General features: G+C 35.8%; 2 long non-coding RNA genes across 2 annotated transcripts in view; one reads left to right on the forward strand and one right to left on the reverse strand.

The window, feature by feature from the left end:
• Positions 1-44: 44 nt before the first annotated feature.
• The window catches only part of LOC119070260, a 46,648-nt gene continuing 19,959 nt past the window's right edge, over positions 45-26,733 (reverse strand). Inside the window, exon 2 of the long non-coding RNA XR_005086490.1 lies at positions 45-218. This is a non-coding gene — a long non-coding RNA (uncharacterized LOC119070260). The remainder of the gene's footprint in view (positions 219-26,733) is intronic.
• LOC119070261 lies at positions 81-20,671 on the forward strand. Its single transcript, XR_005086491.1, has 4 exons — positions 81-220; positions 16,000-16,005; positions 17,386-17,388; positions 20,660-20,671. It is a non-coding gene; the product is annotated as an uncharacterized LOC119070261 (long non-coding RNA).

A 26,733-nucleotide genomic window follows, 5' to 3' on the forward strand; every position in this document is an offset into this window, starting at 1 on the left:
GATCACCAACACTTGGCCAATTTTCTTTTTTCCTTTTTTTTTGTTAAATATTTTCTTGTTAATGTAAAATAAAATCGTATAAATTGCTATCACTTGTACGTATGTATATGTATATTAATGAACGGATTAAGTAGTGAACGTTCCAAAAACACTTTCAACACATTCGTTTTATATATTCCAATGTAAACTAAAACATGACATGTCTTCAATGATGCAATCTGTAAACAAACGAATAGAAAAAAAACAACATTAATTTCCATAAAATACTCGAATTTAAAGCGTTTTGTACATTGTCTGCTGTTGTTGTTACATTTTGAAGTTTCTGCACACAAAACAACATTGCGTGCAAATAATTTGATATTATTCCAACCAACTCACCCAATATTATGCACAAAAAGTTAAAATATTCTGCAGATGGGAAACGGGGAAACACTAACCCACAACTTTGCACGATGTGCGGTAGTTAACGTCTAAGATTTCAAGCACAAAACTTTGTTCGAAAATACTTCACTTAGCATTGAATCAATATAGCCTTGCACCCTACTACACCGGCATTGTTGTGGAGGAAAATGTGGAAAATCAATAGACGATTGGTTCATACTAGTTTTCGGTAAGAAAGTGATTCAACAAACCGTTTTTATGATGTTGAGCAGAGAAACGGTAAAACGATTTGCACTTGTTTCTGTCTCTCTGCTGGTGTGAGTACATTTGTGGAGATGGTTAGAGGATAAGTTAAGTGCGATTTAATATGAACAACATTTTTACACCACCGTATGACTGGATGACTGGATGGGTTCTTAACTTGTTCGAGCTTTTTCGACACAGACGGATATAATTTGGGTTAAATACGTGACATTGTACAGAAGTCACCCTGACCTATTTTTCTTTCCAACAACAAAAAAAAACCTTTTCAGCTGTAACAGTCATTAGGTGGTATTATTTATATGATTAACGCACACGATACGAAACAAAACATTGCGTTTGTAGCACAACACACCTTACGTTATAACATTGCTAGAGATTATATCGATCTGAAACTGTTTACGGTTTTTTTTATGGATTTCGCTTAGACAATCACGATACATACGTATGAGACTATTTTTAAGGATTACTTGGGCCGGAGGGAAGTACGTGTTAGTGAAAATTTAAACAAAAGTCAAACCGGGGGGCTTTTTACGTTGTCATTCAAACACTTTTTATCGTGAAATTTTAGTCAGACCGTCAGAACCACACTTCAGATAATTGGAGATAATATCCTAGAGTATAGTGACAATTTTATTTCCCACGTCGTTTAGGAAAAACGTTGTTCCTAACTTATGCTAAAAAAGCAGTTTAGAATGTTTTAGGAAAATAACTATTACATCTCTTGCGCCTGCTATCTTTGTAGGAATTCTTTGGGCTTGTTTGAGAATGGGAATGAGAATGACACTTTACTGAGATATTACATTCAATAGGGTATGCCAATGTGCTCAAACTATTTATGGCGTTTCAAAGCTTATTGCTACTGAGGACGAAAAAATTCATTCATTTCGACGAAAGTGCACACACATTCAAATAAATGCGTTTCCGCCGAAAAAATACATTTTCAAATTAGCGACAATGTTCCAGGTTGAATTGACGTTTGCCATGCGATAAATCACAAAATTTGAAATTTGAAGCTGTGTGATTGAATCGCACATTTTTTGCGATAATGTCTCATTGATAACTTCATATTCTATGTGGAATTATGCAGAAAAATGACGCAAATCACATTTCCCGGGAATTTATAAGATGAAAAATCTTTTTTAAAATCCCTTTTTTCGTCAAATCAAGTGACAGCAGCCTCTATATATTGAGTAAGTAACCAGTTTAACCATTTTAAAACATTCTGACGCAAACTCTCCACCTATCATCATATGTACAGATAGACAAGGAGCAATTAAAGCTATAAAAGGATATAAATTCTCGTCTGCAATAGTACTTGAATGTTGTGACACCATTCAAAGACTGTCGGAATCCATTCAAGTCTCACTTACTTGGGTCCCTGGTCACTCAAGAATTAGCGGTAACTAGCTTCGAGCACTCATTTCACCGGTCCCGAACCAGCGACCGCAGTATCACTTTCTACTCTCCAACGAATAACGTCGAACTGGAAAGCTCAAAAATCAAAGAATTATTGGAACTCTTTGACCACTGCGCGACAAGGCAGAAACTCAATCAAAATAAACAACAAAAACGCTAAGTATCTCTTATCGCTCAACAGATCTAATATAAAAAGACTCACAAGCGTTCTAACAGGTCAGAACACTTTGAAAAAACATCTTCACACGATATGTATATCGACTGACCCGTACTGTGATATGTGAGGCGATATTGAAACAACAGAACACTTCCTCTGTCATAGTCCAGCGTATATCAAACCAGGAGCATCACATCCAGGCTCGTATACAATCAATTACAAATCAATTTGGAGCATTGCTCCAACAGAAATCCTTAAATTCATGAACAAGTCTAAGGGAATTTAAGTAACTGTGGGGAAGCACAACAGGCCCATCTGAGGCTTAGGTGCAGGTTATTTTCCACCCACTTCTTCTCTCTATCTAAGTAACCAGTTTATAAAAGAAAAGCGAAGACTCTGTGAAAATAACGACGCGAGGGTAAACGCATAAATATACACATTTGCAAAGGTTTCTCCAAGTGGGTTAAGTTATCGACCACAAACCAATTTTTCCCTTAAAAGTAACACATTTTTGCATGCTTTAATGGTTTTACTTTTTCAAAAAAAGATTTTGGTTCAGAAAAATCATCAAAAAACGAATATTTTTGCGCACAAATGTAGGCTAGAAAATGGCCAAGGGGTGAGCGCTCTTAAGACAATTTTCTAAGGATTTTTTTTTGATTGCCAAAAGATTTTCCACGTTCATCTGTCCCTCGAACATTTCAGTGGGCAAAAATTTAAATCTGGCACTCCTACTCTTAAAGTACCGTCCATAAAAGGTGCTCACACGAGTGGATGAGCCGGACGTACTACATGGAAGGCTTATCAGTGTATTTTTCGTATTCGACCTTGGCTTCAAAATATAACCCATCAAAATAGAAAAATGTTTTCCGTAGAAAAATGATATGACAAGATTCGAGAATGAATATAGAATTTACTACTGATTCATTGTAACACATTTCCATTTCCGTGTTTAGAGAGCCGAACAGGATATACACAAAAAACGCTATTTTGACACTATCATAAGACGAATGCATTGTGTTCTCTATATATACCCATACTAAATGGAAATGCCGGAAGCCACATAAGTACGAAAAATCGATTTAGTCTGAAGCAAAAAAAAAACGAAATTCGAATAATTTGCGTTCAAACTTCAAACCGTATAACAAAACCAAAAAAATTTGAATATTACACACATCGTATTTTTATACACACCTTCCTTTTATAAAACGAACAAAAAGATTATGAGTAGTAAAACAAAAGTTTTCAGAAAAGAACGAAAAAAACGAGCCATCAGAACAGTCGGAGCGTTTGCTGCGACTGAGCCCCGTACGAACTCGTACATCTATTGCGCACGTGACCCTAGTGCGTCTGTCACCCTAGTTGAAGTCAAATTATTATGAAATGTGTACATCTTACAAATTGCGCATAGCGCAATTACGAAGCCCCGTACGACGTTCCTTTCAAATGTAACACAAATTTCAAGTTGACCTAAAATTTTAATTTATTGAGAGGCCTACGGCCTAGTTACGGCCTTAGTCCAACGACCCAAATTTAATTTTTTTTCAACATCATTACATTCGGCCTTCGATTACCTTCCAAATGAAACAAAAATTAGGAAAATCGGACGAAATTTACTCGAGATATATGCAAAATACACTTAGGGCCGTGTAGCGGGCTTAGTCCAAGGACCCAAATTTATTTTTTTTTTTCAACAACATTCTATTTGGTGTTCGATTACCCTTCAAATGAAACAAAATTTAGGAAAATCGGATCAAATTTACTCGAGTTATATGCAAAACACACTTAGGGCCGTGGAGAGGCCTCAGTCCAAGGACCCAAATTTTAAATTTTTTTCAACAACATTCTATTCGATGTTCAATTACCTTTTAAATGAAACAAAAATTAGGAAAAACGGATGAAATTTACTCGAGTTATATGCAAAATACACTTAGGGCCGTGTAGCGGGCTTAGTCCAAGGACCCAAATTTAATTTTTTTTTCCAACAACATTCTATTTGGTGTTCGATTACCCTTCAAATGAAACAAAATTTAGGAAAATCGGATCAAATTTACTCGAGTTATATGCAAAACACACTTAGGGCCGTGGAGAAGCCTTAGTCCAAGGACCCAAATTTTAAATTTTTTTCAACAACATTCTATTCGATGTTCAATTACCTTTCAAATGAAACAAAAATTAGGAAAAACGGATGAAATTTACACGAGTTATATGCAAAATACACTTAGGGCCGAGTAGCGGCCTTAGTCCAAGGACCCAAATTTAATTTTTTTTCAACAACATTCTATTCGGCCTTTGATTACCTTCCAAATGAAACAAAAATTGCGAAAAACGGATGAAATATACTCGAGTTATATGTAAAATACACATAGGGCCCTAGGAGTGGCCTTAGTCCAAGGACCCAAATTTAATTTTTTTTCAACAACATTCTATTCCTCGTTCGATTACTTTTCAAATGAAACAAAAATTAGGAAAATCGGATCAAATTTACTCGAGTTATATGCAAAATACACTTAGGGCCGAGGAGCGGCCTCAGTCCAAGGACCTAATTTTCAAACATTTTTCTCACCACATTCTATTCGGTATTCAATTACCTTTCATATAAGACAAAAATTAGCAAATTGGATGAGATTTACTCGATTTATATGCAAAATACACTTAGGGCCGAGGAGCGGCCTCAGTCCAAAGACCCAAATTTCAAACATTTTTCTCACCACATTCTATTCGGTATTCAATTACCTTTCATATTAGACAAAAACTAGCAAAATTGGATGAGATTTACTCGATTTATATGCAAAATACACTTAGGGCCGAGGAGCGGCCTCATTCCAAGGACCCAAATTTAAAACGTTCTTCGCCACATTATATTCGGGCTTCGATTACCTTTCAAATGAAACAAAAATCACGAAAAAAGGATGAAATTTACAGGAGTTATATGCAAAATACACTTAGGGCCGAGTAGCCTTTCACTTCAAGGGCCCTAACTCACGGGCCATTCACCTGATTTTAATAATTTTTTTTTCCTGGATCGGTATCAACATTACCTATCTTTTGCCGTTTCATTTACATTTCCAACGTTTTTTTTGCCGTAAATATCCCCAAAAGACCTTAAAGCACTTAGGCGGCCCTACCTCACGAAGGGCCGACCTAAATATGCCCATCTTCGAACTTAGTCTCACTATTTTGACTATCTTTCAGGGAAAAAAAAAATTTTGAAATCGGATTTGATTTACTCAAGATATCGACGTGACGGACAGACGGACAGACAAAATTTTTATTGCAGATTCGTCATCTATGAACATAGGCAAACACTTTGCCCTTACCGTCTGCTTCGAATTCCATCAATTACACACGGCATCGTAATCCTATAAGCCCCTTTGTACTTCGTACGGGGCTAAAAACCAACAACTAACGAACTACTCTCTATGCATACCATACAGTTGTGTGCACGTGTTTTCTTGCAAACATAAACAGAGGAAGTGTCTAATAAAAAATTTATTTTTCGCTACTATGGTGGGTGAATATTTTGTCGATCCGATATATATAATGTCTTTCAGATCTGATATGTATAATACCCATCTGCATAAATCTATATATCGTTTGCGTTAATTAATATTAAAGATAGAGATACTCTGCAAAAAATAACACAATTCAATTTAAATTGACTGTGCCACTTTATTCATCATTGATTAATGAATGTCACCGTGATCCGTTTCGAATACGGTGCGATTGAACTATTTTTCTTTAAATAGAACATGCATACTGTTTATAGAACTGCAGAGTCTAAATTGATGCAAAAAAAGGTGCATGCTTATGCGTACAACTAGAGGGGGAGATTACACGAGCAAATACTGTGACAGGTGCTATTTGCCATTGCTACCAATAGATGCCAATAGGCACCAATGACGCCAATAGACAAAAATAGACGGCAATAGACAACAATAGAAGTCAATAGCCACCACTTTTTTTTCACACCGACTTATTGTTGAGATGCGTATTTCGAAACCTAAAAGAGACTTAAGAATTGATAGTTAATCAAGGTAGACGACTATAATCATTTGTTATCAAAGAAAACAGACAAAAAAAAACGATGATCTCCGCATAATGTGGTCTTATATGGTAAAATGTATATTAAAACTAATAAAGTAAAAGATTTTCACGTCAAACACAACGAGTTGCTTTGAATAAAAGAAGTGCTAGATTCCTTGTTGGTCGAGTCAATCGAATCAGATTGGTGGTCGTCGTAACGCCCAGCAACGAAGGTCAATTGGCAGTAGCACAAAGAAGAATTAGCAGTTTGGTAACATTGGTCGTGGTGTTACAAGGCTGGTTGGTCGAGTCAACTTGGAAAATGATGGTCGTCGTAATACCCAGCAAAGAACGTCAATTGGCAGCAGCAAGAAGAAAAGGTCATAGAAGAAAAGAAATTAGCAAGACTGGTTGGTCGAGTCAAATCACAAATTGATGGTCGTCGTAACGCCCAGCTAGAAGCTAGAAGGTTATCAGCAAAGAGTAGCAAATCATGGGATGGTTTCCTCAACATTTCGGATACCATAGGTGGGAGAGTCGAAGAAACAGCAAAAGAATTGGTGGAAGAGACAAATTAACATATTTTCGTTTGGAGTTTCCTCGTGACCTGCGGAAACTGGTGGGAGTGTCGAAAATATTATGAAGAGTTCGACCAGTGATTTCACTCTAAGAAAATAGAAATCAATTATGCAATTAAATTGAAACAAATCGAGCAACCCTTGCAACAGGGTATAAATACAGTGAATCTGTATGGAAACAAATGAGAATAAACACAACTACTGGACGGGCAACATGACCTAAGTAACGAAATTTTGTCATAGTAGATGTACTGGCACATGCGTGTTGGGGAGAATATCCCTCCAGTACAAATAGTAACCAGCGATACAGCGGCCAACCGACGAATTTAGAAGAATTAAAATTCTTGACAATTATGATGTAATTGCACAAACTTCAATTTCCCTAAAATGAACTTTTGTCTTTACTATCAAACTAAAAAAAAATGTCCCACACGAGGTCCTACAGCACTTTCTTGATTAAAATTCTAACAACTCTCAGCATGATGTAATGACTGAATGAGGTCTAGTACTCCTTTCATTCAGTGCTGCCCAATAAAACTTTAACAATTTTTTTAACCAATAATTTGGCTTTGCTTTCGGGTTTGAGTCCAAGCTCAAGTAATCTTTACTCTTAGGTATCATGAAATCGACAAAAAATGTTTTGTTTTTATTTTGATCGTTTTCTACCTGTCGACAATTAGTACGTCTTTATAGTGTCAGTTAAAAAAGTTTTTTTTTTCAATCTCTGAACTCTTTTGAAGGCATATCCGAGAGGTCCATAAAAACGTGAACAAAGAAAAAACTTTATACCTCAACATTGTGAGTTATAAACATTTTAATAGTTTTGATTGCAAACGGTACTTAAATAAAAAAAAAGTTTCTTCGAACATACTACCATACAGATTCGCTCTGAATGTAATTTTTCAAACTTTTGTTTGAAATTTCGTTCAATTCAATCTATAAATCTACCAGCAAAATACTGTTGTTAATACAGTGAACTGGCAATATTATAAAAATTATTGTTTGTTCTCGCTGGTTTATACACCTAACTGTAGATTAATTATAGAAAAAAGCTTTTAACATCTTCTTGACTTTAACTGAAGTGAAATATAAGATATTTTATGTGATACGAATGGAATACAACAATTTTCTTTTAACAATATCAGAGTACAATTACGAAAGAACACTGTTATACGAAGAAGGAAAAAAAAACGAAGAGAAGAAGTTAGATTATTATCGAGTAACAATAAAAATGTGGTAAATTAGAAATTATTAAAGAATAAGTCGTTTCAGTAATTAAAATTTTACAAAGGGGAAATCATTTTACTGTTGAAAAAAATGTTATTAAATTGGTTTCACATTCACCGAAGGTTAATTCATTCTGCGTGCACTTTTACGTACAAATTTTTTGTTTAACTCAGAGCCACTCACTATAACACGAGGGGTAACTCACTTCTAGATTAAATGGATTAAATGGTATTAAATGGATTAAATGGATTAAATGGATTAAATGGATTAAATGGATTTAATGGATTTAATGGATTAAATGGAATAAAAATTGGATTAAATGGATTAAATAGGAAAAAAGTTCATTTTACCAAATACTGTAAAAGTCTTAAAAATCGTTGATCGAACCACGTACTACAACTCATACTACAATGTTAAAAAGCGAAAAAATCCACTTTTAGGAGTTTTTGGTGTGAAGTGGATTAAATGGATTAAATAAATTTAATACCATTTTTCACAAAAAAAAATTCCTATACCTCACGAGTACTTAAACGAGGTGGGGATCGTGCAAATCTATTTTTCGCAATTACTTTACAAATTTTTCAGGTCGGTAGCCTAATTATTTCGGTAAAACTAAAAAATTTTTTTTGGATTAAATGGATTAAATGGATTTAATGGATTAAATGGATTTAATGGATTAAATGGATTAAATGGAAGTGCGTCACCCCTCGCTATAACATGTTTTTCGATCTAATTGAATTCACGAAATTTTTCGTTTACATTTTCTAATTAATTTCTTTGTTTCGAACAAATTTTTTAACTTTAACTTTAACGAAAGCATCCGAAGATAAATTGAGAGTGACACAAAGAGCTATGGAACTGAGTATGCTTGGAATAACACTCAGAGACAGAATGACAAATCAATGGATTAGACAACAAACCAGGGTCGTTGATGTCATGGAAAGAATAGCATCTCTGAAATGGAGCTGGGCGGGTCATATTGCAAGAAGGACAGACGAACGTTGGACCAAAAAGATCATGAACTGGCGACCATATAAAAGACGAGCTATAGGTACACCACCAGAGAGATGGACAAACGGAATTAAGAATATTGCAGGTATAAACTGGCAGCAAATGGCAATGGATCGTACGAAATGGAAAGAAGTTGGAGAGGCCTACATCCAGCAGTGGATAGAAACAGACTGAAAAAGAAGAAGAAGAACAAATTTTTTGTTTAAAAATAAAATCATGTCCGGAGCGATAGCGGAGGACTTGACGCAGTCTAACTTCCAAAAAAAGAACGAAGAAATTTTTTTGAGACGCGGCAACTATATATAGGCGAGAATTTAAGTTTCTTTCCTTTGGCCTGTATCACCACAAATCGTATTCTATCTTATTCGCGCTTCAAATACGAGCAAAACGAGATATCACTCGACTATGTAACTTTAAAATTGCCGGAGATACATCGTTTTGAAGTTGGTCATTTTGATAGAAAATGCACCAAATTAACGTTTTCCAAACAATCAAAATCTTTCAACTTACTCTGTATGTTTCTATCTGTCTATCTGTCTATCTATCGACGGTCGATCTCGGAAACTAGTCAGCCAATCTCCATGAAATTTTGCAGGAACCTCAGGGTGGGCATAAAAATGAAAATGTGATACGCCATTACCCCAGGAAAAACCAAAATTTTGTTTTATTGGCCTCGAAGTGGTTTCTGAGTGTGGTTTTCGAGGGTCGGGAACGCGTTTTCGGCTGTAGCTTAGCTGTATTGAAACCTACAGAGGCGTGCGACCCATCAAATGAAAGGTATTCGTAACACGATTCGAACAAAAAAATAATTAAAAAAATCGGGGCAGATTCGTTTGAGCTAGAGTGATTAGAGGGACCAAATTTTGAGCTACTCGAGCGTAGGATGAAAGGACTAATATTTTTTTTTGGTTATGAGAGATAGAGAATTACTTTCTTCGGCAAAGTCTCAGAGTTTTACGAGTAGAACAGAGGGGCATATGTGAAACATGTCGAAAGTTGGAAATGGGTGGGTCAATTGGGGTTTTGGAGATATTTCTTGAATGGTGGCAGATAGAGAATTACTTTCTTCGTCAAATTTTCGATTTTCGTCAAATTTTCGAATTTCGTCAAATTTTCGAATTTCGTCAAATTTTCGAATTTCGTCAAATTTTCGAATTTCGTCAAATTTCGTCAAATTTTCGAATTTCGTCAAATTTTCGAATTTCGTCAAATTTCGTCAAATTTTCGAATTTCGTCAAATTTCGTCAAATTTTCGAATTTCGTCAAATTTCCTCAAATTTTCGAATTTCGTAAAATTTTCGATTTTCGTAAAATTTTTGAATTAAAACTGTAAACTGTTATAAAAAGCAGTGTTGACTACACTTCTAAAACGACTGATATCCCAACAAAAATCTCTTCGAGAAAAGTGTGACGCAGTCTTTGAAATACAATTTCTAAAATGAATGATATCGCTAGAGTTGACGCTTTCAGCTTCGATACGCAAAAATTAAATTTTACACCCAATTAGTTCAAACAAGCTGGCCTAGGTTTTCTCATCATCTGCCAAATAATTTTTACAAAAAAAAATTTAGACTGGAAACAACCAAAATTTTACCAAAAAAATCTGCGTCGCAAAGTGGCAGATGTTCAGGAACAGACCGACAAGAAAATTTATCTGCCCCATGCGACGCAGATTTTTTTGGTAAAATTTTGGTTGTTTCCAGTCTAAATTTTTTTTTGTAAAAATTATTTGGCAGATGATGAGAAAAACTAAGCCAGCTTGTTTGAACTAATTGGGTGTAAAATTTAATTTTTGCGTAACGAAGCTGAAAGCGTCAACTCTAGCGATATCATTCATTTTAGAAATTGTATTTCAAAGACTACGTCACACTTTTCTCGAAGAGATTATTGTTGGGATTCGCTTTAAGCGGCATTAAGTGCAATGACTCCTTGATTCCTGAACTAGGGATGAAGCAAACTAGCAAATATTTTGAAAATGACTGTGGTTTTTGATATTCAATTTTGTGCTCTCTTAAGCCTGGCTTACATTTCCAATCGCAATATAAAGAATAATTGCAAGTTTAGACAACGTATGATGATGAAATTGCTTTCACAGTTAGGGCTAAACGCTAATTATTCGTAGCGCTTTGTTAAGTGCTGGGTCATCACATAAACGTCGATTTAAAATAAGCACTACTTTCGACGCCATCAGCATGTAAAATCCATTACATAGCTTGGGATAAAAATAAAAGTTCTCGTTCTCGTGTGTCGGATCAACAAAATTTACACGAAAACTCTATTATTCATCTTTTTCCAGTCATGTAAAATACTATTTCACACGAAAACAATGACACTAACTACGTCTATACATTTTCTGTCAAATTTCTGTCAATCGCAGCATAATTGTCGATCTCAGCTCCAAAAAATTGCTTGTGTGTTTTAGGCCTTAACCCTCACTTATGTCAAAATGGTTTCAGTCTAAGCGCCACTAACCATTCCGTATATACCTCTTTATTTATTGATAAACATAAATTGATTCTGCGTTGATTTCAGCTACTTAAAATTGGGGAATAAAATAAATCGGAAAGACTGATGGTATATGCGTATATATGTGTATAGCTTGTCTGTCTGCTACACAGACGAAATCGATTCATTGATATAAACGTTATGGTATGAATATATATTTATAGATACTGTGCTGCAATTGAAACAGTAACATATTTGAGCTGTCATAAATTTTATGGCTCATCGTATTAACAATTGTGAACTTTACATCGATAAATGCAATTCGATTTCGGGAAGCTATTTGGAGGATATAGGGTGTCGAAGGAATTTCGTTGAACATTTCTTTTTAATGAAATGCTTCCGCTGTGAATTCAACGTATTACTAAATGAATTTGTCCCTTAAAAGGGAAGCAGACGCAGACATTTTTTTATTTCAAATGACAACAAATTAATTTTGCCATAATTTTTGCATGGGGCTTCATCGACTTACCATAAAACTAGCAGAAAAAAATCAGAAAATGTATTTTCTTCTATCTATTTTCGGCTCCAATCAAAAGCAATCATTTCTCAGGGTAAATGAATGTCTAGAAAAACAAATTTAGATATTGTGGTCCACTGGTTAGATATGGAACAGTAGAAATAAAATGTTAATTAGATTCTTTCGAAGGAGTCCGTTGAATCTGATACTGGAGTTCATAAATTATCCTACATTTTAGCGGTAGAAATTCGATCTTAAGATGAAGTGATTATGAAAGGAAAAGTACTAGAGTTGCAAAACGTGTGAGTAGAAAGTAACGAACGAAGAACAATGATTCAATAAGTAGATTGATTTATGTTGTTTTGTAAGGATTTCGTATATTCCTCACGCTTAAAATGTATTCATGAATGATGATAAATTAAGAAACGGTCCTCAGCTACTCTTGACATACTTGTTTAACCAAAATTGCTCAGTATATTTAATCTCACATCAGAGTAGGCTCATGGTTTTCAGGGCCAATAGTAAACAGTCCGTAGTCTCGCTACTTTTACTTTTGTCGCAAACGATTATTTCGCTCGTATAGAAAGTTTTTATTTTTCGTCGCCCAGTGAACGCACTGAGTAAATGGAACTAAATTTTGACAGCTCTCATGACGATGCAAACCAAATTTATTTCAGTTCCGTTCACTATTGAAAAACACTAAAACCCAAACTTATTGACACGTCAGTGAATGAAATAGAGTTTCTGTACGAGGTTTTATATTCATGTGAATTTGTAAGTGGGAAGGAATTTGTTATGAGCGAAGCGAGCGAAAAGTTTTTAAATTCTCCGTCACAACGAAGGAAATTCTTCAACTTCCAAAATTGACTGTTGAAAATTGATGATTGTGAATCAACATTGCACACACAAAATTTGGCAAAGCAAAAAGCGTGTTCAAAACAAATGAAGTAAAAGATTTCTGAGATCAATCTTTGAAAATATTCGATCAAATGAAGTAATAGATCAGATAGTAAAACTGGTAATATGCTTGCCGTCTGTGACAGGTTAAGAAAAACTCTACATTGGGAGAGACTGATTCTTCAAAATTAGATACTTTTTTATGTAGGCCAATAGCTGTTGCAGTCTCGGAATTATAAGAGGTAACAATTATAATCCAATCGACGCTATTCATTCCACATGAATTACCAACGACACGACATTTACGTATGTAAGGCTTGAATTCCACTTCGGACTAGCTCGACACTACCTTTAAACTTTTATTTTTACCATGTTATTAGACAAGTTGCGCTTTTTTAAGGTTTTTAAGGCAACCTGTATATTATCTCGAAGTGCCTGAATATTTGTAAGTCGTATGTTATAAGTCTAAGATATGCTAGGCGAAAACTTGGAAGCTATGATGCATACAGAGTTCCCACTCCTCAATGTACTTTACTTTTCTCGAACAACAAAAAGTCGAGAAGGTACTACTTCTTAAGAATAAAGAGGCGGAAGATAATCTTAATAAAGCATCTTTACAAAAAAAAATCGAGTTCAGAAAAACTTTCCGATATCGAGAAATCTCTCCAGATCCAGTGGAAAAAAAAACTTTTTAGTGCACAAGAGCTGATAAATGATGGAAACAAAATTATGGTGAATCTTGTTAATTCGAAAGGCGCAGTCGACAAGAAAAACCTGATAAAGGATCAGTTGCTGGCTAGTCGAGACTGGCGTCAGAAAAGAGGAAATCATAAAAGTTTCAATTATTAAACTACATAAGGAAAAATATGTTTTGACAAAAAAAATAACTTTTTGTCAATTTTCTAAAACATTTTTAGTATTTTACGAAGTGTATGAGAAACAGAGAAACAGAGCAAAAATTCCTCCGGAAATTACTTATACAACCTTTCCCACATTTTAAAAAATTCCTCCTAAAATTCTCCTAAAATTACCTTCCAAATCTCCTAAAATTGCCTTTAAAATTTCCTAAAATTCTTAATTTTAGGAGCCTTCCTAAGCCGTGGGAACTCTGGCATAATCCTTTTATGAAACAATATTCGTTGATGGCTCACATCAATAAAAAAAAACCAACAACACATTTCAAAAGCCAAAATTTCAAAGAAAACGAGCCATCAGAACAGTCGGAGAGTTTGCTGCGACTGAGCCCCGTACAAACCCGTATATCTATTGCGTACGTGACCCTTGTGCGTCTGTCACCCTACTTTGACCGTAGACCTATTGCACCCGTAAACGTAGTTGAAGTCAAATTATTATGAAATGTGTACATCTTAGGAATTGCGCATAGCGCAATTACGAAGCCCCGTACGACGTTCCTTTCAAATGAAACAAAAATTTCAAATCGCCCTAAAATTTAAATTTATTTAGTATAAATACACATAGGGTCTTGTATCGGCCTCAGTCCGAGGATCCAAATTAATTTTTTTTTCAGCTACATTCTATTCGGCCTTTGATTACCTTCCAAATGAAACAAAAAATACGAAAAACGGATGAAATTTACTCGAGTTATATGTAAAATACGCATAGGGCCCTAGTAGCGCCTTAGTCCGAGGACCCAAATTTATTTTTTTTTTCAACAACATTCTATTCGGCCTTTGATTACCTTCCAAATGACACAAAAATTACGGAAAACGAATGAAATTTACTCGAGTTCAATGTAAAATACACATAGGGCCCTAGTAGTGGCCTTAGTCCAAGGACCCCATTTTTTTTCAACAACATTCTATTCGGTGTTCGATTATCTTTCAAATGAAACAAAAATTACGAAAAACGGATGAAATTTACTCGAGTTGTATGTAAAATACGCATAGGGCCCTAGTAGTGGCCTTAGTCCAAGGACCTAAATTTATTTTTTTTTCAACAATATTCTGTTCGGCCTTTGATTACCTTCCAAATGAAACAAAAATTACGAAAAACGAATGAAATTTGCTCGAGTTATATGTAAAATACACATAGGGCCCTAGTATCGGTCTCAGTCCGAGGACCCAAATTTAAAATTTTTTTCAACTACATTCTATTCGGCCTTTGATTACCTTCCAAATGAAACAAAATTTACGAAAAACGGATGAAATTTGCTCGAGTTATATCTAAAATACACATAGGGCCCTAGTAGCGGCCTTAGTCCGAGGACCCAAATTTAAAATTTTTTTCAACTACATTCTATTCGACCTTTGATTACCTTCCAAATGAAACAAAAATTACGAAAAACGAATGAAATTTACTCGAGTTCAATGTAAAATACACATAGGGCCCTAGTAGCATTTCACTTCTAAGGCCCTAACTCACGGTCCACTCACCCGATTTTAAAAAACTTTTTTTTCCTGGATTGGTATTGACAATACTTATCATTTGCCGTGTCATTTAAATTTCCATCGTTTATTTTGCCATAAATATCACCAAAAGACCTTAAATCACTTAGGTGGCCCTAACTCACGAAGGGCCGACCCGAATATGCCCATCTTCGAACTTAGCCTCACTATTTTGACTATTTTTCAGGGAATTTTTTTTTTTGAAATCGGATTTGATTTACTCAAGTTATCGACGTGACAGACGGACAGACGGACAGACAAAATTTTTATTGCAGATTCGTCATCTATGAACATAGGCAAACACTTTGCCCTTACCGTCTGCTTCGAATTCCATCAATTACACACGGCATCGTAATCCTATAAGCCCCTTTGTACTTCGTACGGGGCTAAAAAATCCAGATCTCAAAGTGGTGTGTGTCTCTCCAGCCAAAGACAGGACAACTAAAATTACAGTTTGATAAATGCACAGAAGAAGATGTCGAACTCAACGGATATATATCAAGCAATCAGCCAGGTGCTGTTATAATGCAAGACTTGTCAGAGTACACTGAAAATTCTTCTTTTTTTTTGTGCTCACATAAAGCTGTTATGGAAAACTGTATTCGACTTTTTTTTCGTTCAGAATTTCTTCGTCGTTGCTAAAGAAAATTCACATTAAGCGGTCTGTCGGTAAAGAATAAAGTAAAACTCTTTCAAATTGACTGGTAATATAATATAATATTGTAATCTAAAATACTGTGTTCTATAAATAACGTCTCAGCATCAACTACATTATACGAAAAATAATAATTCTTCAACGACCCAGGTTCTGTTAACTCTCGTTGCATATAATTCCATCCATATCGTGTAATGTACCGAGTATAACAGTTAAATACCTGAATTCATATATAACAACAGAAAAATATTGATAATAAAAGTACACACACACAACACCACACAAAGTTGTGATGTAGATTTTGATTTCCGTACCACATTTTCCCAATGGAATGAACGTTGTTTCATTTTATTCTCTTTTTCAGTTAAAGTAATAGTTGGAGGCTAAATCGTTCATCACAATGATTAACGACATTTTTTTAACAATAATTACATACACTCGAAATGGATTAATGAGACGATGTTCAAATGAATGACAAATCAAATTTGCCTTTTTAGTAAATAGGTTTTCATTGGAACATTTTAAGCTTAATTACAATAGATGAACACAAAACGGTCGAGTGTTCGTTCTTTTTTTTTTCTTCCTCTCATTCACTTTATATTGTCCACCTTCATACTGAAACAGTTTTCAGATGAAAATTAATCATTTTAATTATACTACAGCATTATGATTCGATTTTATGATCACACAATGACAGCGTACAGTCAAGGCTATTTGCTGCAGTCAAAGTACGGAACGGTAGTCAAGATTCCAATTTGGAGATGGAATTGTTTTTTTTTTGTTTTTTTAAAAACAATTCGAATGTTGTGACCAACGAAATCGTCAAAGGAGAACGAAAGATACTTGGACGTGTCAATGGCAAAAGAAATATTTTTTTTATTACGAAGCCCAAAAGAAAAAAAAAACTTTTTGAGTGCTCTTCAATCAATGAAATCTTAAGATGCTGCATGTCAACTAAATGTGTCGTGGGCAATGAGTGGTGACAAGATATATTGTCGAGAGACTTCCATAAACAAGTGAACCGATGAGATGAAATCAAAACAATAACTGTTTGGTTGACAACACGGCAGAGTAAAATAAACCAGGCAAGAGCGGTTCATTTTCGAAACGTCAAATAAAGAACCTAACACACTGGATGAAAACGAACTCAAATGAACACTGACATAAATTGAAAAATTTTATTCGCAAAAAATATAGGGCTACTAGATTATTCAGGTCCCTAGTCAAATCAGCGCTACTGCCTGGTTAACTTTACTCTGTCGTGGTTGACAAACCTCTCATTGCTTCTTAAATTTTTACATACCAACATCTTTCCAAAAATCATTTTGAAGAAATTGTGGAAAAAATCCCGGTTATCTATCAGTTGAACGCCGAAAACATTTATACAAATAATGGCTGGGCGCTAGTTTGTGCTCTGTTATAAGAGAAATGAATGTTATGATTTGTATCAGCGATAGAAACTTCGTTTGAAAAATCGAACCAGTACAGGACATTTACTGCCAACATCTTGATATGTCTACCATCCTTTCTCCCTACACTAGAAACCGGACTAGAACGAACATTACTTTTAAAATTTGTACCCTCGGGTACTTCTAGTGTTCTCCGATCCTAGTCACTGTGCCCGTAGATAACTTTGGAAGTTTTTAGGAGGTGCTGCTGCGATGAGAGCAATAAAATGTCTTGTCGTCTAGTCACAGAAGCCCTTCTCCAAGAGGTAAATCCAAATTTTTCATATAAAATGGGTATTTTCAGGCCCATTATTGTACCATTTGGAAGCTGGCCACACGATACAAGGAGACACCAAGATTCAAGGACCTACCACAATCAATGTCTCATATAAAAATTTGACCAGACATTCTTATACAATAGAACCTCTGGGAGAATGGCTCCAGTGACTAGAAAAACTGTTTTTGCTAAAAAAAAGGTTCAAAGTTATCTGCTGACAAAGTGACTAACATAGAAAAACACTAGCAGTACCGGAAGCCACAGCAACCCTCATACTCGAATTGAACTCAAAAAGGAACAAGAATAGACCGGCTGAAGCCTGGTGAGGTATTTTTTCATTTTTTTTTTTCAATTTCTGTTTACTACTAGCTTGGTACTCATTCAAGTACCACTTTGGTATTCAACTACCAAATTTTGGAATTATAAATAGGCAAGCGAGCCGATTAATTTCATCAGTCGGTGTGCAGCTCTCAAACAGTAAACATATCTACAACATCCGTATTAGTCAACTACCACGTTGGTAGTCAACTACCACGTTGGTAGTCAACTACCACGTTGGTAGTCAACTACCACTTTGGTAGTCAACTACCACTTTGGTAGTCAACTACCACTTTGGTAGTCAACTACCACTTTGGTAGTCAACTACCACTTTGGTAGTCAACTACCACTTTGGTAGTCAACTACCACTTTGGTAGTCAACTACCACTTTGGTAGTCAACTACCACTTTGGTAGTCAACTACCACTTTGGTAGTCAACTACCACTTTGGTAGTCAAACTACCACTTTGGTAGTCAACTACCACTTTGGTAGTCAACTACCACTTTGGTAGTCAAGCTACCACTTTGGTAGTCAACTACCACTTTGGTAGTCAACTACCACTTTGGTAGTCAACTACCACTTTGGTAGTCAACTACCACTTTGGTAGTCAACTACCACTTTGGTAGTCAACTACCACTTTGGTAGTCAACTACCACTTTGGTAGTCAACTACCACTTTGGTAGTTGACTACCACTTTGGTAGTTGACTACCACTTTGGTAGTCAGCTACCACTTTGGTAGTCAACTACCACTTTGGTAGTCAACTACCACTTTGGTAGTCAACTACCACTTTGGTAGTCAACTACCACTTTGGTAGTCAACTACCACTTTGGTAGTCAACTACCACTTTGGTAGTCAACTACCACTTTGGTAGTCAACTACCACTTTGGTAGTCACACTACCACTTTGGTAGTCAACTACCACTTTGGTAGTCAACTACCACTTTAGTCAACTACCACTTTGGTAGTCAACTACCACTTTGGTAGTCAACTACCACTTTTGGTAGTCAACTACCACTTTTTTTTGGTATCAACTACCACTTGGTAGTCAACTACCACTTTGGTAGTCAACTACCACTTGTATCACTACCACTTTGGTAGTCAACTACCACTTTGGTAGTCAACTACCACTTTGGTAGTCAACTACCACTTTGGTAGTCAACTAACTTGTAGTCAACTACCACTTTGGTAGTCAACTACCACTTTGGTAGTCAACTACCACTTTGGTAGTCAACTACCAAATACTCGATTTATAAATAGACCAGCAGGCCGAATAATTTCGTCAGTCGGTGTGCGTCTCTCGAGTAAGAAACGTCTTTCCTGCTAAATATTTTGGGGGTCCAACTACCAACAACTACCAAACTTTCAAATTGCAATGTCTGCTATGAGCGATTGGTTACCAGAGGATTTGCCTGGTGTTGCTTTGCTCATAGTAGCATTGCAATTTTAACTTTTATCAATCACATTTTATTTGTGACACAGACGGACGGACGGACGGACGGACAGATGAAGCGCCCACAATAGGTCTTTTTTTCCTATAAAAAAAGACCTAAAAATGGAATTGAATTTCCATCAAACTTCAGTACAGTAATTACTGCAACTTTTCCAGTGGAGTTTTTTTTTAGCATAATCATTGAGCAGAGACATTTAGCATAGACAGACGGATTCATTGGTACAAGGAAATTTCTATCGAACTCGAACATAAGAAAGAACAAGTTTGAAAGCGTCAAGGTAGCAAATTAACATTTCTGCAATACATTTCCATCGGCTCATATAATGTCATTCGATATCATATCAAAATAAACATTAACATACAAGTAATAAAACACCGCTGCTTTTTCTTATGGCATTTTAAAAAGAAAACACTAAATCGTCTGTATAAGAAACACATAGCGACTTAATCAAACATTCGCTGCACAAGGCATGTAATAATAACAATAATAATGAAAATGTTTTAATGGTCTCGTGTAATACAATTTAATACAAGACAGCAGAATTTATTTATTTATTGAGTAAGTAAATATGAGCGAAAAATTAACACATATTGTGGATGATAAAACACCAATGGCACACCGAACGGCAACGAAAATAACTTATTTAAATCGTAGAGAAAATCTGTTAACATTTCCAACTTGCAAGACCTGAGACATTTTCAGATTTGCAGGAATAACTCGTATAACATTCCACAGCTGTTCCATAGTTCAATATCCACAGATGTACCGATTGTACAGATCGCAAATATTTTTAAATTCAATTTCGTTGAAAAGTTGCTAATTTTCGCAATCACAACAAAGTAATCAACTGTACGAAATTATCGTTTGTAGAGAACTGCAAGTCACCAGTTCACCGTCAAACCAAAAATAGTTTACGTTAATGGTAGACAGACAAATTTATACAAAAAATAATTAAAATTGCACCCAGTTTTTATATATAAATATAGACGGATTCGACGTAAAATGAACAAGAGACAGCGCCGTTTCATTGAAGAAGATTTCGGCTACGATTAGTAACTAAAATTTGGCAATGTCAACTGGCGATATTCAATCTCAGTCGCAGATTTTATCCCATATTGTTAGACTGTCATAGACGGAAAATATTTTGTAGGCTAAGCGGCTGAGCCAAATATCGTAGACGTAGAGAATTGGTTTTTAAATGAAGGTTTTAGTGTCTTCTCACAGAATAGATTGGTCCATCTAAGGAGATAGGGATTGTCTGCTCTATACCAATCTCAGGTTTCGCACCTTCGCGTATCATGAACCACACGGCAGAGTAAAATAAAGGCGCGTGCTATTGGCACTTGGGTGCGAATAGTCTATATGAAGGCTATTGGCACTTGGGTGCCAATAGTCTATAAGAAGGCTATTGGCACTTGGGTGCGAATAGTCTATAAGAAGGCTATTGGCAATTAGGTGCCAATAGTTTATACGAATAGCATTCCAATAGCATTCGTATAAACTAATTCCACTCCAGTGCCAACAGCCTTCGTATAGACTATTGATAATTTTGTTACTAAATTAAAAATTAAATATTTTTTAAAAGTTTACGTTCTTATTCGTAAAAGAATAATTTCCCTAGAGTCGAACGAACACCCATACGTTCTTATTCGTAAAAGGATAAATTCACTAGGGTCGAACGAACATTCAGACGTTTTTATTCGTAAAAGGATAAATTTTATTAGGCTGCAGCAGAACACCTCTATGTTCCTCTTCGTAAAAGGATAAATTGTTTATTGAAGTAGGTCTATTATTTTTGATTTTTTGTTTCATTTTGTCAAATCATCTAATGTAATATGAAGAGAAAATTCCTAGGGTTGAACTGTTGGAGATCAACTTAGCAATCACATCGAATTTGTGATCATAGGAACTTTATTCTAAATTGTGTGTTTGTCGTGTTCTGGTTCATTAAACTTTTCTTTACATAAATCGTTATTTCACTGGAACTTATGTCCCAGATTCCTGCCGATTCCAACAGGTTATGGGCCCAGGAGCGTTTATCAAGTCGTGTGGAAGCTGTTATTAACATAGCTAAGCGTAGCATTGCATTGCGGCATAGAATTTCATAGAAGCATAGCAAGGCATAGCGACATACATTCGCATAGGAAGGCAAGGCAGCATAGGAATTCATAGCAGCATAGCAAGCACATCTAAATGTCAGGATCAGCTGGAGACATTATTTATTTCGGTGAATTTTGAAGATTTATGAGACGTGGCTTTGGTACAGCATTGCATAGCAACGACATAGCAAATGGCGTAGCTGAGCATAGCAATTGGCGTAGCTAAGCATAGCAAGATGCATAGTCGTTCAAAGCGTAGCAAAACCAAGCACAACATCAGTCAATATATAATGAAGGATTGATTGGATACACTAATGTAAAGAACCAATTTGGTATGGTATCTTCGGAGGTCATAAATTGAGGAGGAGGATGAAAAATTAAGTTCATCATGTCGATCTGATTGAGGAGGAGTGGTGGAGATCAACTTAGCAGTCACATCGAATTTGTGATCATAGGAACTTTAGTCTAAATTGTGTGTTTGTCGTGTTCTGGGTCATTACGGTTCTGGTTCGTCACTTTTCTTTACATAAATCGTTATTTCGATTTAAAACACATCTACCTTACTCTTCGTAAAATGATAAATTTCCTAGGGTCGAACGAACACCCATAAGCTCTTATTCGTAAAAGGATAATTTCTATTAGGGTAGAGCAGAACACATCTACGTTCCTCTTAGTAAAAAGATGAATTCACCAGGGTTGAACAGACCACCTTTCGTTCCTATTCGTAAAAGTAGAAATTCTGTAGTTTCTAGTAGATCACCTCTACGTCCCTTTTCGTAGAAGCATAAATTCGGAAAGATAAATCGAACACCCATACGTTCTTATTCGTAAAAGGACAAATTCACTAGGGTCGAACCAATACCCAGACGTTCTTAATCGTAACAGGATAAATTTTATTAGGCTACAGCAGAACAACTCTAGACGGAAAATATAAGAACGCCAGGCGACAGTTTCAATGTTTTTTTGAAAATTGAAGGCATACGGAATACAGAAAACAGTTTGGTGTTGTTACATGGCGCTTCTTAACTTACAGAAGATTCGATTTCAGTTGACAAATTTCATAAAATGCCTCTCAATTTTAGAAATTGTTAATTATTTAGGCGTTCCTACGCTTCATAAAGACGAACTTCTGATTATGTCATTAACTGTCATTTAAACAATAACAAACATAAACAACATTTTATGTTAATAGCCTTCACCCAAGTGCCAATAGTCTTCATATAGACTAATCGCACTCAAGTGCCAATAGCCTTCATATAGACTAATCGCACTCAAGTGCCAATAGTCTTCTTATACACTATTCGCACCTAAGTGCCAATAGTCACTTCGTAAAATAAACCAGGCAGGAGCGGTTCATTTTCGAAACGTCAAATAAGAGACACTTTATGAAAATGAACTCAAATGAACACTGCCATAAACTGAATTGAAATAAGTTCGCAAAAAATATTGGGCTACTAGATTCAGGTCCTTTGTCAAGTCACCGCTACTGCCTGGTTAACTTTACTCTGTCGTGTCTGCCATCATTACATTGCCAGTTCCTTAACGACTTCTTATCGAAAACAGGGAAATTTCTCTAATTTCACTAATAGAAATAATAAGGGCAGGTAAAAAGGATCTTTGTTCTGGGTTCCTGCTTCTCAATGGAAGAAACATCCCAAAAACTCTAATCTAATCTAGTGTCGTATGACGATTGAAATTAATCAGCTGGACCTGGACGGAGAGTATCGAAAGTAGTTGGAGGAATTAGAGGCAGATATTTCTAAGTTCAAAAAAAAAACAACCCTCCAAGGATTTTCAAGAATTTTCAAGGATTTTTTAACAGATTCTCCTTTATTTTCTGTCTTTTCTCTTGAACCTTTCGTAAAATTCTTGAGGATTTTCTAAGGATTTTCTTTTCGCTGACAAAGTATTTATTTTCTATGAATATTTGCCTCTCGAATTGGGATTGCTCATTCGAACAAAAAAACTTTTCGTTAATTTGGTTTCTTGATGTGTAAATTACCTTACGTTTCTGAGTGAAAATTTGGTTATCCACTCGGGGAATTGTATCGCTCACTTCAGCTTGGAATACAAGTTTTCTGTTTCCCACTCGTAGTTAAGCAAATTTTCACACAAACACGTCTTGTCCCATCACACAATATTGTCTAAATTTACCGTCATATTAATTTTACTGGGTGCATGTCTAGAACAAAAGCCTTGAGTCCACTCTTCATAAAGTGTGCTGTAATAAATTGCTCACACACCATGCATTTCTTTGCATATTTTACGACCAATGTGTTGCAATTTGTACGTTATGGCTCACATGTAATTTATCGATTGAGGTTCTGTAGAAATTTAGCGACAAACGCAAAAAATAAAATCAATTAAAATTCGGTTTAACACTTAAGATAATTATTTCAGTTCTCAAACATGTTAGAAATTAACGAACCGTTTTTAGCCCCGTACGAAGTACTGGGGGCTTATAAGATTAATATGCCGTTTGTAACATGTTGAATTGGAAGCAGACGGTAAGGGCAAAGCATTTGTCTATGTTCATAGATAACGAATCCGCAATAAAAAAAATGTCCGTCTGTCCGTCTGACCGTCTGTCCTTCTGTCCGTGACCCCTCTAGCTTGAGTAAATCACAACCTTTTTTCAAAATTCTTTTTTTCCCCGATTGGTATCGACAAAAGTAAGGTCAAGTTCGAAAATGGACATGGTAGAGTCGGCCCTTCCCGAGCTAGGGCCCTATAGGTGTGTTTCAGTCTTTCGACGATATCTACCGAAATACGCACGCAATAGCTGCTTGTGATATATCAAATGAAAGGTATTGACGAGTAGAACAAAGTTGCTGAACATTTTTTTTGGGTAAGATGCAACGCGGGCTTGTTGGGAGGGCTCAAAGGTGGTTCCTCGGCCCTAAGTGTTTTTTGCACATAAATCGAGTAAATTTCATCTGATTTTGCTAGATTTAGTTTTTTATGGAAGGTAATTGAATACCGAAAAGAACGTGGCGAAAAGTTTCAAATTTGGGCCCTCGGACTAAGTCCGCTACTAGGCCCTAAGTGTTTTTTGCACATAAATCGAGTAAATCTCATTCGATTTTGCTAGTTTTTGTTTAATTTGAGAGATAATTGAATGCCGAATAGAATGATGGCAAAAAAAGTTTCAAATTTTGGCCCTTGGACTAAGGCCGCTACTAGGCCCTAAGTGTTTTTTATGCACATAAATCGAGTAAATCTCATTCGATTTTGCTAGTTTTTGTTTAATTTGAGAGATAATTGAATGCCGAATAGAATGATGGCAAAAAAAGTTTCAAATTTGGGCCCTTGGACTAAGGCCGCTACTCGGCCCTAAGTGTTTTTTGCACATAAATCGAGTAAATCTCATCCGATTTTGCTAGATTTAGTTTTTTATGGAAGGTAATTGAATACCGAAAAGAACGTGGCGAAAAAAGTTTCAAATTTGGGCCCTTGGACTAAGGCCGCTACTCGGCCCTAAGTGTTTTTTGCACATAAATCGAGTAAATCTCATCCGATTTTGCTAGATTTAGTTTTTTATGGAAGGTAATTGAATACCGAAAAGAACGTGGCGAAAAAAGTTTCAAATTTGGGCCCTTGGACTAAGGCCGCTACTCGGCCCTAAGTGTTTTTTGCACATAAATCGAGTAAATCTCATCCGATTTTGCTAGATTTAGTTTTTTATGGAAGGTAATTGAATACCGAAAAGAACGTGGCGAAAAAAGTTTCAAATTTGGGCCCTTGGACTAAGGCCGCTACTCGGCCCTAAGTGTTTTTTGCTCATAAATCGAGTAAATCTCATCCGATTTTGCTAGTTTTTGTTTCATTTGAGAGATAAATTGAATGCCGAATAGAATGATGGCGAAAAAAGTTCCAAATTTGGGCCCTTGGACTAAGGCCGCTACTCGGCCCTAAGTGTTTTTTGCACATAAATCGAGTAAATCTCATCCGATTTTGCTAGATTTAGTTTTTTATGGAAGGTAATTGAATACCGAAAAGAACGTGGCGAAAAAAGTTTCAAATTTGGGCCCTTGGACTAAGGCCGCTACTCGGCCCTAAGTGTTTTTTGCACATAAATCGAGTAAATCTCATCCGATTTTGCTAGTTTTTGTTTCATTAGAGAGATAATTGAATGCCGAATAGAATGATGGCAAAAAAAGTTTTAAATTTGGGCCCTTGCACTAAGGCCGCTACTCGGCCCTAAGTGTTTTTTGCACATAAATCGAGTAAATCTCATCCGATTTTGCTAGTTTTTGTTTTATTTGAGAGGTAATTGAATACCCAATGGAAAGTTGGCAAAAAATTTTGGGTTTCTAAAATAATGTCGTAAATTCTTGGTTTTATTTGAGAGGTACTTCGTACGGGCTTTCGTAATTGCGCTATGCGCAATTTTAAAAATGAACACTTTCAGTAAATTTGACCATGCCCAACTTGACTTGCATTTTGGTAACAGACGCATTAGAGGGTTGTAGACGTATTAGGGGTCCGGGCGTATTACGGCTACGTTCGTATTATGGTTACGGACGAAATAGGATTACAGGTCGTACGGGGCTAAGTCGCAGCAAACGCTCCGACTGTTCTGATGCCTTGTTTTTTTTTACTTCGTATAAATCATTCTGAACTTTGCCGAAGCGTGCACACGGTGTAATTCGTTTTTCTTGTCGAATGTTCTGACTTTTATTAATATTTATTGCACTGAATTTAATTAAATTTAATCAATCAACTAATTAATTTCAAATGAATGAATTGAGATGTATGTGTTGTGTATGTTGTATGTTAACACTGAAATGAACTAACAAATTAACATCGCGTTGTTAATACAATATTGACACTCTAAAAAGACATACTCAAGAAAGTAATTAACAAATTTGTTGGCCGTTTTTTTCATATTTTAAATATTTGCTTAAGCTCGAACTTAAGAGGTATATGTCGTCAGCGCCCCCACCTTTTTGGGCTGGGGTTTTCGTTGCTGATTATTATGAGCTAGGTTTTGTGCTTTCGAATAATGCTACCCAAAAGTTTTGTGCTGCTCAGGCACCCGAACACAAAACTACTTTCTATTCAAAACAAGTCGCTTTGTATGGGAGACCCCTAATATATCAACTGCACCCAAAATACAATTCTAGGACTAAAATATACACATTATGTGCTGACAATATC

Source organism: Bradysia coprophila (assembly GCF_014529535.1).
Source record: "Bradysia coprophila strain Holo2 chromosome X unlocalized genomic scaffold, BU_Bcop_v1 contig_675, whole genome shotgun sequence".
Lineage (NCBI taxonomy): Eukaryota > Metazoa > Arthropoda > Insecta > Diptera > Sciaridae > Bradysia > Bradysia coprophila.